At 41.5% G+C, this 15,806-nt stretch overlaps 1 pseudogene; it reads right to left on the minus strand.

The window, feature by feature from the left end:
• Positions 1–355: 355 nt before the first annotated feature.
• LOC103087261 (vacuolar protein sorting-associated protein 72 homolog) overlaps positions 356–15,806 on the minus strand; it is a 23,630-nt pseudogene continuing 8,179 nt past the window's right edge.

Below are 15,806 nucleotides of genomic sequence, written 5' to 3' on the forward strand. Positions count from 1 at the left end.
TTAAAACTACAATTGTCATAATAAACTTGACAGAAAAGATGGAAAAAAAAAGAAGAGTAGATCTCTCAAAACACTGAGGAGAATTACAAAGAAATGGAAAATATAGCAGGGGGGGGGGATCAATTGAAGAGATTCATGAACAAGATACAAGAAGAAACTCAGAAAATGAAGTGAAAAAATAGTTGGAGACAAATTTCCTGAGCTGAGAAAAGACAGAGCCTATGAGATTGAAGGCAACCACAAAGCGCCTAACAGGATGAATTTAGGAAGACTCATCCTTAGTGATACCTTAATGAGATTTCAGACTACTGAAGATAATACAAAGATCCAAAATTGGCCACCAAAGAAGAACAGGTTACCTGCGAAGGAAGGAGAATCATAGAGACATCAGATTTCTCATCAGCAACATTAGCTGCTAGAAGATAATGGAATCATCCTTTTAAGTTATGAGTAGAAATTATTTTGAACCAAAAATTCTATTTCATAGAAAAATCCTGCATTTTTAGACAAAAAGTTTATCTCCACTAATCCTTTGTAAAAAGTAACTTGAGGCTGTAAACAGAAATACGAGGAAGACATGGAATCTAAGAAATATTATTTCTAGGACTTGCCTGGCAGTGCAGTGGTTAAGACTCCGCACTCCCAATACAGGGGGCACGGGTTCAATCCCTGGTCGGGGAAGATCCCGCATGCTGCGTGGCATGGCCAAAAAAAAGAAATATTATTTCTAAAGCAGGAGTTCAATGAAAACATATCCCAGGAGGAAAGCTGTGCAACAGAACTAGGAAACAATTGTTCCAAAATAGAATAGGAGGTGAGGGAATCCAAGAAAATTATGTCTAAGAAAAAGGTATAGGGATTTCCCTGGTGGTCCAGTGGCTACGACTCCAAGCTCCCAATGCAGGGGCCCCAGGTTTGGTTCCTGTTCAGGGAACTAGATCCCACATGCTGCAACTAAAAGATCCCACATGCTACAACAAAGAGCCCGCATGCAACAACAAAGATCCTGTGTGACGCAACTAAGACCCGACGCAGCCAAATAAATAAGTAATTTTTTTTTTTTTAAAAAGAAAAAGTGTATCCCATTCCATTCATTTTTTAAAAAACTTTTGTTGGAGTATAGTTGATTTACAATGTTGTGTTTGTTTCAGGTGTACAGCAAAGTGATTCAGTTATACATATACATATATTCATTCTTTTTCAGATTCTTTACCCATATAGGTTATTACAGAATATTGAGTTCCCTGTGCTATACAGTAGGTCCTTGTTGGTTATCTCTTTTATATACAGTAGTGTGTATATGTTAATTCAAAGGTCCTAATTTATCCCTCTCCCCACCATGTTTCCCCTCTGGTAACCATAAGTTTGTCTTCGAAATATGTGTCTGTTTCTGTTTTGGAAGTAAGTTCATTTGTATTATTTTTTTAAATTAGATTCCACATAAAAGTGATATCATATGTTTGTCTTTCTCTGTCTGACTTACTTCACTTAGAATGATCATCTTTAGGTCCATCCATGTTGCTGCAAACGGCATTATTTCATTCATTTTAAGACTGAGTAATATTCGATTGTATATATGTATCACATCTTCTTTACCCATTCTTTTGTCAATGCCATTCCACTCTCTTTTTTTTTTATTTTATTTATTTTTGGCTGCGTTGGGTCTTCGTTGCTGCGTGCGGGCTTTCTCCAGTTGCAGCAAGCGGGGCCTACTCTTTGCTGCGGCGCGCGGGTTTCTCATTGCCTGGCTTCTCTTGTTGCGGAGCACGGGCTCCAGGTGCGCGGGCTTCAGTAGTTGCAGCACGCGGACTCAGCAGTTGTGGCTTGCGGGCTCTAGAGCTCAGGTTCAGTAGTTGTGGCGCATGGGCTTAGTTGCTCCGTGGCGTGTGGGATCTTCCCGGACCAAGGCTCTAACCCATGTCCCCTGCGTTGGCAGGTGGATTCTTAACCACTGCGCCACCAGGGAAGTCCCCACTCATTTTTAAATAGAGAAGCAAGTTGAGCTTAGCAGTTAGATTAAAACATATGTTTATTTTGTTATGGTGGGGAGGGGCAAAATATCAATTAGAAAGTCCAAGAAAAATTAGTTGTATAAGACAAAAAATGACTTAAACATAAAAGCAACTAAAATATGGCATGATTTTGAGCAATTAAGCTGGGTAAGAACACTAAAGTGGAAGGAAAGTATGTATAATGGATACTTTGGTATTCCACCTGTGCCCTTCTTCAGGGCTGACTCACCCATTCCCGCAGCTGCTGGTCATATCAAATGCTGGCTGCTCACATCTTCGTTCCTCACTGGCAATTGCCCTCAGCCTCAGAGAACTGTCTTGCCCAGGGTTACATTCTCTGTAGGACTGTCTGAAACCTCAGTTGCAACCACACTGCACATCAGCTTCTCCCAATGCCCCATCCTGCTTTCCTCACTTCTTTGTGAGTGAATCTCCCAAGAGCACTCCCTATGCAGTTCTCCATCTCAGAGCCTGTTTCCAGGGAACCCAATGTAAGACACATTGTAAAGTCACAAAGGTAAAAGGGAGGGTGGGGAATTCAGAAAATTGCACGTGATTCTCCCTCTATAACTGGCACATAGCTTTCACGTGGACAGGTGGAGAGGTGAAGAGAGGAAATTAACAGAGATATGTGGAGGCCAGAGAGTAAAGAGATGTGGATGCGACACTATGGAGTCTGCACGGAAAGTCAAAGCTGTATGACCCTGGGCTGTGGTGAGAAAAATGAGACACTGTCTCTGAAAATGCTTTGTGATGAGATTCAAATGTAAATGATTAACAGACTTCAGCCTATGATGTTTGAGCGTGCCCACAGGCCTGATAAACCGGGCCAACTACAAGTCTCTTTACAACAAGAACTAAGAGAATCCTACCCTATGGGGAAAAGGCATCAGATATAAAAGCTGGTCTAATAACAGTGGTTATTGGAAGACGGCACAATTCTGAGTTACGAAGTGTCGCTTGGATTTGTCCGCCCTGCCCTCACTGCCCTCCAGCCCCAGCCCCAATGAACTTTGTGGCAATGGGGGATGGAGAGGAGAGAGGACAGAGGAAGAATCTTGAAGGAGAAGCTATGAATAAAAACAGGAAGAACTGGGGCAGTAGAGCTCTGTAAGACAGTTGGCACAAATAGCCCTGCTTCATCATGTGACCCCAAATTGGGAGAGACATATATTATCTACTTCTGCCAGGAATACAGTGTGGCTCTGGCATCCTGAGAACTCCAAAAAGCACTATGCACAGTTGCCACCAAAGGAATCCCAAGCATCTGCAGCAGTGATGCTCAGAAGAAGAGGTAGATCCCATGGAGAGCAGCTCAGCCCCGGGCCCCAGAGGCAGGGAAGTGCCCCATAACTGGAGGCCTACACAGAAGGAAGCCAGAGCAGCAGGGGGAAAAAATGGGGCTCCCAGAAATAAATGCTGGAATCTTTCCCAGAAGCAGAGGTCCTGAAATTATAGATGAGAGTCAGAGAAATCTGTGTTGCTACTGTTAATGTCATCCCATTTCAACAAGGATTTATGTAGTCTGGGGAAGGATAGTAATAATTGCTATTATTATTTACCAGATAATAGCAATCTTTATAAGAAAAAAGTGCCTTTCATTTCTTATTAATCACTGCCTAGCCTAATCCCCTACAAACAGGTGCTGAATAAATGTTGACTAAATGAATAAATAAATGCATGACTACTTTATTATCTCATGTTTCCCTGAAATTGGAACATAAAAGATATTATGTTAAGGTGTAACGAATGGCACATCAGGCTCATAATCAAAGGATGACTAGTAAATGACATCAAAGTCCACAGATTCTGGGATGTTGCAGAAGCACTCAAACTTCCATGAGTGTATCATCTGTAGTCTGAAGACTCCTCTGGAATTGATCATATTTTCCATCTGCAACAACTCCTTGGGGTGGTAAATGTCATATGCCACTACCTCCTGGGTAAATAGCATATCATTCTCTGTGCCTGTCTAAAACTCTAAGGAGAGTTATTTGTCATCAAGTGTGTCTTTCCACTGGGCAAAAGCTGGGTCCTCAGTGTTTGCTAATCATTCAGAGTGTGTCTTGAGCTGTACCAAAACCTGGATCAGTTTCTCCTGCTCAGTAGTGATGAGTTACAGATGTGATCCTACCTTCTTCTTGGCATTGCCAACAGCAATGTGCTTTGACCTCTATCAATAAGAATTTAGAACACATTTCCCCCTTTTCAACTAAAATCTTTGTCCCAAGTAAAACTTCTGCCAACTAGACCTCATCTGAATGCTTCTGTGCTAGGCCCCAGGACTCATTTGGGTTTGAGCCCAATCTGTTCAGAAACCACAAGTTGAACATAAATAAATAAATATTTAGAGTATGGGGGTGTTCAAATCATTGTATGAACCAAAAATATTTTTAAACAAAATTTTCTACATCTTATCTTTCATTTTTTACCTGTAACTATTTATTCCCTCCCCTTTAACACACCTTGGCAGGAATAGCCTAACAGGTTTCATCCAATAAACATGGCCCAACCCATTTTTCTTATCAGATTTCTCTCTCCTGAAAAGTTTTCTGAAGTGAGGAACGATATTATTGCCCTCAACTGTAACATGATCTATTTCTCTGGTCTCCTTTAAGCTGTTTATCGTTTGCTTCACTATTTCAGATGGAATTAATCTTCGAAAAACAGATAACACTCTAAGATGTTTTATGGCTAAAAGCTCCAACAAGACTTTTTCACAACTTGTTAATGGAACAGAAAGCAGCCAGGTAACTGCATTGCTGGTGCTGTAATAAATGCTTACTGCTGCATTCGCTAAAGCCGTCAGCGTTGCTTCACAGACATTGAGGAAACCTCTTTGTTTCATAAATCATTGAAATATTTCAGGCCCTTTTGCATGAGCCAGAGATATTCTCAGAGAGCTGAGCATCAATAACAATGAAACCGACATGACAACATGCAACAGCAATCTGAAACATTGTATGGGGAGTTCCAGCCTGCCTTTCACTGGAGGAATACTAAAAATAAATACATTTCACCACCCCTCCCCCAACGCACGCGAACACGCCACTTAGGCAACTTATTACTTCTAGGGCTAATTAAGCCTTTTTTCCTTAATAGAGACACTATAACCAGACTTAATACATGATGGAAATTTTAAATTTCAATCTACTTATACAGAATGAATCTAAAATATATAAATTAGTTGAACATATTATGCATTGTCGGTGAACTCGACTTGCAATATTTTACAATAGAGAATCCTGCTCAGGGACAGCTTCTTTTTTTTTTATTAATTTCCATTGGAGTATAGTTTCTGTACAATGTTGTGTCACTTTCTGCTGTACAGCAAAGTGACTCAGTTATACGCATACATATATCCCCTCTTTTTTGGATTTCCTTCCCATTTAGGTCACCACAGAGCATTGAATAGAGTTCCCTGTGCTATACAGTAGGTTCTCATTAGTTATCTATTTTATACATAGTAGTGTAATATGTCAATCCCAATCTCCCAATTCATCCCACCCTCCCTTCCCCCCTTGGCATCCATACGTTTGTCAGAGACAGCTTCTTATTGGCAAAATAGGTAAGTCCCACCAAAAGAAATGAACTTGGTCTTTTTGAGACTCATTCTCTTTTCCAGTTGCTCAGGCCAAAACTCTTAGAATCATCTTTGATTTCTCTTTCTTTGACACCCCACATCCAACCCTGAGCAAACCCCGACAGTCCTAATTTTACATAGCTGGAATCCAGCATCTCAGCACCTCCACAGTCGCTGCCTGATATAAGCGTCTCCAAGCTGGTTTTCCAGCTTCCTCCTTCACCCCTCTATAATCTATTCTCCACCAGAAGGCAGAAGATCCTTTTAAAATGTAAGTCACATCCCGTCACTCCTTGGCTTCCATCTCACTGAGAGTAAAAGCCAAAGACCGACCAAGGTTTGGAAAGCCCTCCGCTGAGGGCTGTCCACTAATTATGCATTTCACCGATAATGCATAATATGTTCAACTAATTTATATATTTTAGATTCATTCCGTATAAGTAGATTGAAATTTAAAGCTTTCTGAGCTCATCCCCACCATTTGCCCTCAATTATTCCCGTCTAGCCAGTCTGGCTTCCTCCTGCCCTTCACCTTCTGCTCCTGCCTGAAGAAGATCTTTGCACTTGATATGCCCTCTGCCTAGAATCAATTACTGCAAGATATCCACGTGGTTGGCTCTCTCACTTGCTTCCGAGCTCTGCTCGAACAGTACCTTATTGGGGAGGTTTGGCCATCATACATAAAAGAGCTCATGGACTGGATCCAATTTATGTGCCTCTGCAGACTTTTTCTGTTCCACCTGTCCCCAGGCATCACCAGTTTGCCCTGCTTCCCAGGTGGAGGAGCCCCAGTAAATACAGTGCATGTGATCAAAACCCTGATGTCATCTCTTACCTTTGCTGGCTGATTCAACTCTTCCTTCTGGGAGAGAGTCAGCCCTTGGCAGCTCCTGAATCCGGGGTCAACCCAGCTGGACACATGAAGATTCCAGCCACCCCAGTAGTTGCCCAGAGAGGCCAGATAACACAAACCAGAAGTGAATTTGATCAGTGAGAGACCAGAAATAGAAGGAAATCAACATAAGTTTCTCTCCTTCTCTCGATCGTTCCCCCAAGTAGGAAGCTCCATATGGACTCTCTGGGAATGTCCTGAGTGACCCACCTGTTTCTTCTGAGGCTGTGACCAGTGAAAAAATGCACCACCTTTTATTTGGTTTCCTGATTGCTCTGCTTTGCATTCCTTTCTCCCTCACCTTTACTGCTCTGAGATTGCACCTCCCAAAAGTATTAGGATGTAAGCTTTGTCTCAGGTTCTGTGTCCTAGGGAATCTAAGATATGCATACACGCGCGCTCACACACACACACATACACACACACACACACACACACACACACACACACACACAGAGCTATACTCCTAACCCTGATCCTGCTATATTCTCTTCACTGCTTGTAGTCAGCTATCTCTATGTCTATCTCCCACTGTGAAATGGAAACCACATGAGATCACTGACTTGGTTTCTTTTGTCTGATGCAGTATTCCCAGTAGCTAGAACAGTGCCTAGCACCTATAGGCATTTAATAAAAGTTTAGAAAATAAATAAATGAGTAGTTTGTTTGCAAGTGTGGAATTTAGCTCCAAAAACACAGAAACTAGAGAAGTTCAGGTTTTTATACGTGACCTGCCTTTTGATGTTAAAACTCCCACATCTGGAAGTTTTCCTATTCTTCTTCCTCTCCTAATTTCACCAAACCTCACTGGCCACCTCTCAGCTCAAAACTTAACTTCCAAAACTCCCTTCCCGCACTTAGGCTCACTTCTGACATCACCATTTCCATAAGCATACTAATCATTTTTTTTCAGTGCCCCTAGATGGGGCACATGCATACCTAAGGTGTACTTTATTCATTTTACCCATTCTCACACAACTACATAATATCCTAAAGTAGATTCAGCCTGTCTTTATCCACCACACACCCCCTCATAGACATGCACAGGGTTGTTCCCGCCCCACATGCAAGGCCCTCATGCTGATTCTGCATTAATAATGACTACTCATTACTGAGTGCATACGATGTGCCAGGCATGGTGGTGGACATTTAGTCCTCACAACAACCCTGAAAAGTGTGAAAATATCTTAAAACTCATTCATACTAAAATGTTTGGGACCTAACTACTGTATGTTCCCCTCAGAGTTATTTGCCTGGAGGAAGCTGACGTAGTCAACGGCAATGAATCCCTCCGTTACAAGTTCGTGCATCAGGAAGCAAGGACTCCATGGGGAAAGCAAGGCTCCTTCCTTCCTCATACTCTTGAATTTACAGTCCTGTCCAAAGTAATGATTCTCTGCTTTGTTAATTGTCCTGAAATTGTGTCATGAGACTATGTTCCATCTCTTTATGTCATTGAAAGCTCCTTGAGATCAGACACGGCTTTTATTTCTTAGGTGTTCCTGGAAAACTGCATTTGTCTCTTATCCTAGCCTCCCATCTCCCTCTGCTCTAGCCTGTCTGTACTTCCACCAACTGATTCATTCTCCCAGACAGTGGTCTCCAAAGTAGGAGTGTGCAGGTCCAGGTAATGAACAAGATGATTTTGGGGGTTTGCAGAAACATATATTTATTATGTGTGTGTATGTATGTGTGTATATATATATAATATATAGATATAAAAAATTTTTAAATTACATAAGCTTTATTACATCTCATATAGATAGACTCATACTGCTGTCTTTCCCTGGTCTATATGTAAGAATGTCAAGGGCACATAACATACATGAGACACCTAAACACAGAGCAGATGACCAGGACCCTGTTGCCACTCTTGCCTATTTAGTGCTTTACAGTTTAGGTATACCCAGGTAACAGTGAGGTTACAAACTATATAACTGAGTTTTAACTAACTCTGGGAAATGGACACCTGGCTTAAAAATTCCTGCAAAGAAGCCATCTATGGACAAGAATACCAATTTTGCAAGCTCAAATGAACAAGAAAATGACAGCATTAACACATTTACCCCAGTACAGATTTTTCATCTAACACATTATAATATAAAATCAGTGACAAGAGAGTGGCTAAAAAAATTCAAAGCTATCCAGAAGACCATTTAAAACATAGATTTACATTTATTTTCATTAACAGTGAACTTCATCCTATATATATGTGTATATATATATGTGTATGTACATGTATATGTGTGTGTGTGTATAGTATCTTGACATATTGGTTAATGACTTGGGTATGCATATGTAGAATTGTGCTTTGAAGTAAAAGTTAATGATAATTCGAACCAGTCACAATTCAAAAGACATTTTTTAAAATAAGCATCCGAAACAAAGAGACAAGCCGCTGCAATTTTTGGAAAGATGTTTAAATTAGGCATTACTCAATCCACTGTCTTACAAAATTTCAGGAAACATGTAATTCCCTTTTAACAGTGAGAAACAAAAGGCTATGTGCAATTACAGATATCCTTTTTTCTTTTGCTTTGGTGAGTGCTGAAATAATACATACAAAATGATATGGTACAAACCAACATGGACACCTTTGTCAGAAAATACAGGACTTTTGAACCAGATTAAAACTCTTCCAAACAAAGATTTTCAGTGGAATCTGAACCCATTTTGATAAGATGCATGGAAAACATTGCTGAAATTTTGTTTTTTCATCTTTCTATTTCATTAGATTAAAAAACACAAACAAAACCAGTAGGAACTAAGGGAAAAGATGGGGAAAGAAATACAGGAAAGGGCTGGACAAAAATCAGCGATGACAGGAGAAGCGGAAGGTGAGGGGGTGCGGGGAGACATTAAGAGCCCCAAGTCAGAGCAGGAAAGAGGTTTCTGAGGATAAGACATCGCTTCATTTGATGACAATTTTCTGGCGCATGGCTCAGGGCCCAGAGCCTTAGAGGGGCGCAGGAGGTGATGGACCAGGTTCCCAGGGCTGAGGCAGTGGGCAGAAGCCCATGGACAGTGATGTACCTTTTGTAGGCCTCAGGGATGATCTTGAAGCTGGAGCAGTGACGTAGCGGATGTTTGTAACAGGGTCCTGGGCAGATCTCTCCAGCAGGGACCTTTGGGGACCGCCCTTGGAGAAACCATTCCTCAACTGTACCCTCATCCCTAAAAGTGATGGAGGCACGTGGACTGCCAGCAGGAGGGAGGACGGGTCCAGGGCCAGCGCTGGGAGTCCCTGCAGAAGCTGTGGGAGCAGGATCGAGTCCTTTTCTTTAGGGCTTGGCTCCCCAACAAGTGGCACTGTCACTGAATGGGAGGTGGCGACAGACCACGGGCACTTCCACCTCTTGGGAACCTGCTTCTTTCCGTCAGCCTCGGGCCACTCATGTGACTCCAGTGAATGTCAGTCAAGCTCCTCTGTGATTTTGGCCTCCCCGAGCAGCTCCTCCACTCCCAGTGGGGCCCCTCTCGCCCCCGTGGCCGGCCCTGCTTCTCCTGTACCTGAAGGAATGTGGTGTGTGCACAGCTGTAGATGGACGCAGGAACTTACCACGGCCAGAGGCACTGTCCTGTAGCTCTGGCAGGAGCAGTGCCTTCTCTTCTCGGCTTTTCTGAGCGCTACCAGCCCAGGTGCTGCTGACATTTTGAGGCCTCAAGCTGTTGAGAGGCTCCTTATCCTCCTTTTTTTGTTTTTTTATAAATGTATTTATTTATTTTTGGCTGTGTTTGGTCTTCGTTGCTGCAAGTGGGCTTTCTCTAGTTGCAGCGAGCAGGGGCTACTCTTCGTTGCGATGCACGGGTTTCTCATTACAGTGGCTTCTCTTGTTGTGGAGCACAGGCTCTAGGCGCACGGGCTTCAGTATTTGTGGCACATGGCTCAGTAGTTGTGGCTCACGGGCTCAGTATTTGTGGCACACGGGCTCTAGAGCACAGGCTCAGTAGTTGTGGCGCATGGGCTTAGTTCCTCCGCGACATGTGGGATATTCCTGGACCAGGGCTTGAACCCGTGTCCCCTGCCTTGGCAAGCGGATTCTTAACCACTGTGCCACCAGGGAAGCCCTTCTTATCCTCCTTCATGGCAGCTCCATGCTTCCTTCTCGGCTATTCTCCATCACCGGAGCATTCAGTCCCCTTCTCCACGTCAAAGTCAGAGTCTACTGCATCCTCTGTGTCTGACTGGTCCCCTTGGTCCTCATCATCTACTGAGTCCTCTGTGAAACCCCATAAGCTATCCGGTAGAGCTCATCCTCCCCCATTGCTGGCACCCTGAGGTCTTCTGAGGGCCCGGCCCCGCAAACTCCAGCCACTTATGGACCCTGCACCTCCTCTAGCCGCTGCTCACACAGCATGGTCCTCGGAGCTCAGAGCCCACGTCGCTACCTTCAGGCCACCAGCAGCCTGGAAATTATTTTTAAATCAAGAATTGGGACAAATTACACAGTGTTATGTTTGATATATAATGAAAGTATCCCTATTTCTATTTTACCAAGTCTCAGCATATGGTTTTTGCTTGGTTGTGTTTCAGTAATAAAATACATGAAGAATTTCTTTTTTTTTCAAACCGTCAAAGGTAAAATATAGACATGAGATATATTCTCAACAGTAAATTACTTCTTTAATGGTAAAGCTGTGTAAGTAATGGGGCCACTCCTTTTACCAACTGTTTTAAAGGATTTTGGCTAAGATTACTGAGGCAGATCATATGTGACATTCATTCACCCTGCTCTGCTCTACACAGGCAAGCACAGAACACCATCAGTGTGGTAAATTTGTTTACTTTTTTTAATCTTTAAAATATGTTTGACTCTTTAGGAACAAATTGAAATGGGAAGTAACCAGGAACATATTTTCTACAACACAGAGATTTGCTTATGAGATTTACTCAAAAGGGCTAAAAACATATATTTACAGAAAGACAAGTGTTCCAGACATGCTAAGCTTCTCTATGATGACAAGCAGGCTATCAATAACATGCTACCTATCAAGTATTTTTTAAATGACAATAACAATAACATTAATAACACAATCTGTCCCTTCAAGGTGGAAGTAATGTTTCAATAGTAAATAAGAAGGAACTACCTTTTCTTCTGAAAAAGAAAAAAAGAGAGAAACTCAGGCTACTGACAGAGCACACTGGAAAAGGATATTAGAAAGATGTCCATTGTTATGTAATTTGGATACAAAACTAGACTAATAAATATATCATCTATTTTTTTAAAATCTCATATCAGCACATTCTAAAACCTTGGAAATAAGATTTTTGTAACCAATTTTAACTCTTCCAAACAAAGAATTTCAGTGGAATTTTGATAACAATGAAAAATGGTAAAACCTATTTATTGCTTTGCAAGAACAACTGATTGACATCAGAGAAGATGAAAACCTACTAGCCACATTTTAAGAAAAGCCTTTCCATAATTGGTGAATGGAATTTATTTAAAACAGCCAATATAGGAAATTTTTCCCTTTGGATTTATGTGCCTTTGTGAGATATAGTCCTCAATTGCAAAAACCACTACAACAGGGCTTCCTTGGTGGCGCAGTGGTTGAGAGTCCGCCTGCCAATGCAGGGGACACGGGTTCATGCCACGGTCCGGGAAGATCCCACATGCCGCGAAGCGGCTGGGCCCGCGGGCCATGGCCGCAGAGCCTGCGCGTCCGGTGCTCCGCAACGGGAGAGGCCACAACAGTGAGAGGCGCGCCTACTGCAAAAACAAAAACAAAAACAAAAACAAACAAACAAAAAAAAACACTACAACAAAGTACTGAAAAAAAGTGAATTAAGAAAGACATTTAAATAGTTGTATCAGAAAAGTTTTGAGTTTCAGAAAACAATGAAGCATATTCAAATTTAACAGTAATTTCAGTGAGAGCAAAAAGACTTTTGTGCCATTATTAATTAAAATAAAAATAAAACAATAATTGCTTATTTCATCATGAGCTCAGCCTCTTTGGGTTATAATGGTATAGACTTTATAATATGCATAACAAGTACTGACACAGTAGTTTGTCTATAATTTGGAAATAAATAAATATACATATAGTGAGGATGTATACTGGATTATTTTTTTGCTAATAGGGACCTGCAAATAAAACATTTTGGAAGGCCATGTGCCCTATGTCAGGGCTATTCAGCGTGTTCTGTGAACCCACCACATCAGTGTGACATGTGAGATCATTGGAAATGCAAATTCTAAGGCTCCATCCCAGACCTACTGAATCAGAATCTTTGGGTAGGGGGTCAGGAATATGTGTTTTAACAAAACCTTCAAGTGATTCTCTGATGCACATCAGATCTGTTCAAGACCTTGCTCTTTCAGAGCTGCCTGTTGGATACTAAATTAAGGCCAAACTTCTCACCATATCATTCAAAGCATCTCCAAATCCAGCCAAGCCTCCTTTAACGGTCTATTTCCATGACCCCCCACCATGCTGGATGTCCCAGGTGTTCTTGGGTGCCCCCTTCTTCCCTCTTCTCTGCCTCGTTTATGTTCTTTTCTTCACTGGATTCATCTCCAGCCGTATTATGTCTGCTTAACCAAAATCTCCACAAACTTCAATACCTGCCTCAAAAGTTACCTATTCTAAGAAGATTTGCATGATTTTAGACGAAGGGGGAAAAAACTTACCTGAATGTTCTCTCTCCTTTTTTTTTTTAATGCCCAGAGCATCTTGTTTGTTTATTTGCCCTGGCACTGACTGTGTTGCATCATGAATTATAGTCATGCAGGCACTTATCATTCCCTCTGTAGATTGCAGGCTCCTTGATAGAGAGACTTTATTCATCTTCCTCTATCCCCTAGTTTAGCACAGTCCTAGCAGACTCTCAATAGTTTGCTACAGAGTCGAAATAAAGTCCCATAACTGAGCTCTGCCCACACCGTGGGCTTCCTTCATCATGCTGTTGGGGACATTGCCTCACCATGGAGAACCTGGACTTCCCATGGACTTTTCTGTATACACTGACTGTCTCTTGCCCTCACGTTGCATTTCTGAGCTGGAAGAGCCTTCCTTCTCACTTAGTCATGACTGGAGTTCAACACTGAGCCACAGATGATGATCAAAACCAAAAATGGTTATCATGTTTGAGGCTTACCAGTGTCAGACACTCTACCATGTATGACTATCTCCTTCTGCCCTGGTAATGGCTCTATTTGGTGGGCATGTTACAACTCCCATTTTACCAGGTGAGGAGACTAAGATGCAGAGAGGCTAAGGATTAAGTAACTGGCTCAAGGTCACAGGGCTAACAGAGTGGTAGAGCCAGGACTGGAATCCAGGTTGGCCGGCTCCAGAGCCTTCAGAGTTAACCTCTCCATTACCCTACTAACCAGAAAAGATAACATTGCTCCATTCTCTTCCTTACATCATCTCCAAGTCACCAGCACTCATAACCACATGAAAGAGCCACATGCACTAGATTCAATCTCGATGACAATATAAAAACTATGATTTTACTATAAAATTTCAACTTAAATCTAGATCAAAGATATCTAAATTACTCTTCATTTGGACTATAATCTCATATTCCAAAACTTAAATGCTTAAAAAGAAAGCTTTGCCTAATTTAAGATTACTAGCTCAAATAAAGCACAGAGTTAATACTACTTTTCCTCTAAAGTAATCAGTACAAAGAGTCCTTTTCTTCTTAGAGTAAAATATGTCATAGAACTCGAACTAGTAGGCAATCACTATCTTTTCTTCATAAGAAAAAAAAGCCTTTGAAATATGTACCATAACCTCTGAAAAATACAGTTATCTTCCCTAAGAATTGAGGCATTTTTTTCTGACAAAAACGATGGGCAACTGATCTATAGTTCTTTTCTTCCTCAAAAAAATTATTGTATATTGTGTAATGATCATTATAATTAAAAATTAAGATGGCTTGCAATAATTTCACCATTATTTGATTCAAAATCTTTATAAAATATTGGCATTTTCCAACATTTATTTTTCCTGTCTATGTTCCACTTAAGGCCAAATTTTCAAACCCAGCTGCCAAATTACACATATAATTACTGCATTTGCGCACAAAAATGTGATAATTGCTTACACAATTTCAGAGGCCAGCTTGAGGCTCCTTTCCAAATTTGTTTTACATGTACAGTGTGGTGTATGTAGTTTTATATGAAAATGGGGGAAAGTAGAATTCATGTTTTGTCTGGGTGATACATGAAAATAGGTACAAAATAAAGCCTTTCCATAAATGTCTAGGTCTGTCTTCACATTTTCTCCCCATAGATCTTTATAAAAGAAAAGTCTTATAGAGCAGCTCAAACTTGAGCTGGACTTGGAGTCATGGCAATGGAAGGGGATGGTGGCTGGTATGATGCCACGAACAGAACAGATGCCTATTTTGTGGGTGGTTGACATGTTGTCATGAGGCATTCATCTGTCTATGAACTGCCTCTGTCAACCTGGCTAAGAAAAGATAAAGACAATATAAGGCCCACAAATGTACAGTCAGCTAAGACAACACCAACCTCAATAGAGCAGAGTGGCTGAGCACTGGAGACTGGGGGTTTACCCTTCCAGCTTTGCCTGATGGTTGACATAATGTTGGGCAAATATCCACTATGGACATAGCTCACAATGGCTACTCTTAGTGGAAGCTTTGGTTCAAGAGAAAGAAAAGAAACAAGATCTAGGTAGTCATACACATTAGTGAAATGATCTGAGATACTTTTGTTTCTGCACAAATAGGATAGAAAATTATGCCCAGTTCCACATAAGCTAATACCTAGGCTCAAAAAATATACTTTCCAAGCTCAAGGACTATGAATCTGATCTCTGACTAGCAGACATCTGACTGTGGAACTTACCAGAAGCAATTAGGCCAGAAGTCCACTAAACAATGAAGGAAGCTCTATTGCCAAAGAAACCCTCAGAAAGATCATCGTCCCCAAGGCCCACCTGAAATCATCATAACATGTCTTGAGCACTTGATGTATGTGAAGCAATGTTCTAAGCATTTTGCATGCATTCATTCCCTCTTTACCTGCTTACTAATCCTAAAAGACGAGGACTATTATTAACCCCATTTTACATCTGAGGAGACTGAAGCGCAAAGAGTTTAAGAAATTTGCCCAAGTTCAGACAATTAGAAAGTAGAAAAGCCAGTTATTAGAACCCAAGCATTCTGACTCCAAAGCCTTTACTCTTAACCCCAATACCACATTGCTTATCGGATAAAGCCAAGGAAAATAATGGACAAGGGATAGCCTCCCAAAGAGAAGACCTTGGGCAGCCAACATGGCCCTGCATAGAATTAACTACGGGAATGCAGTTCTCACCATTTCTGTCCAGCAGG

The sequence above is a fragment of the Lipotes vexillifer genome, unplaced genomic scaffold, assembly GCF_000442215.2.
Source record: "Lipotes vexillifer unplaced genomic scaffold, Lipotes_vexillifer_v1.1 scaffold418, whole genome shotgun sequence".
NCBI lineage: Eukaryota > Metazoa > Chordata > Mammalia > Artiodactyla > Lipotidae > Lipotes > Lipotes vexillifer.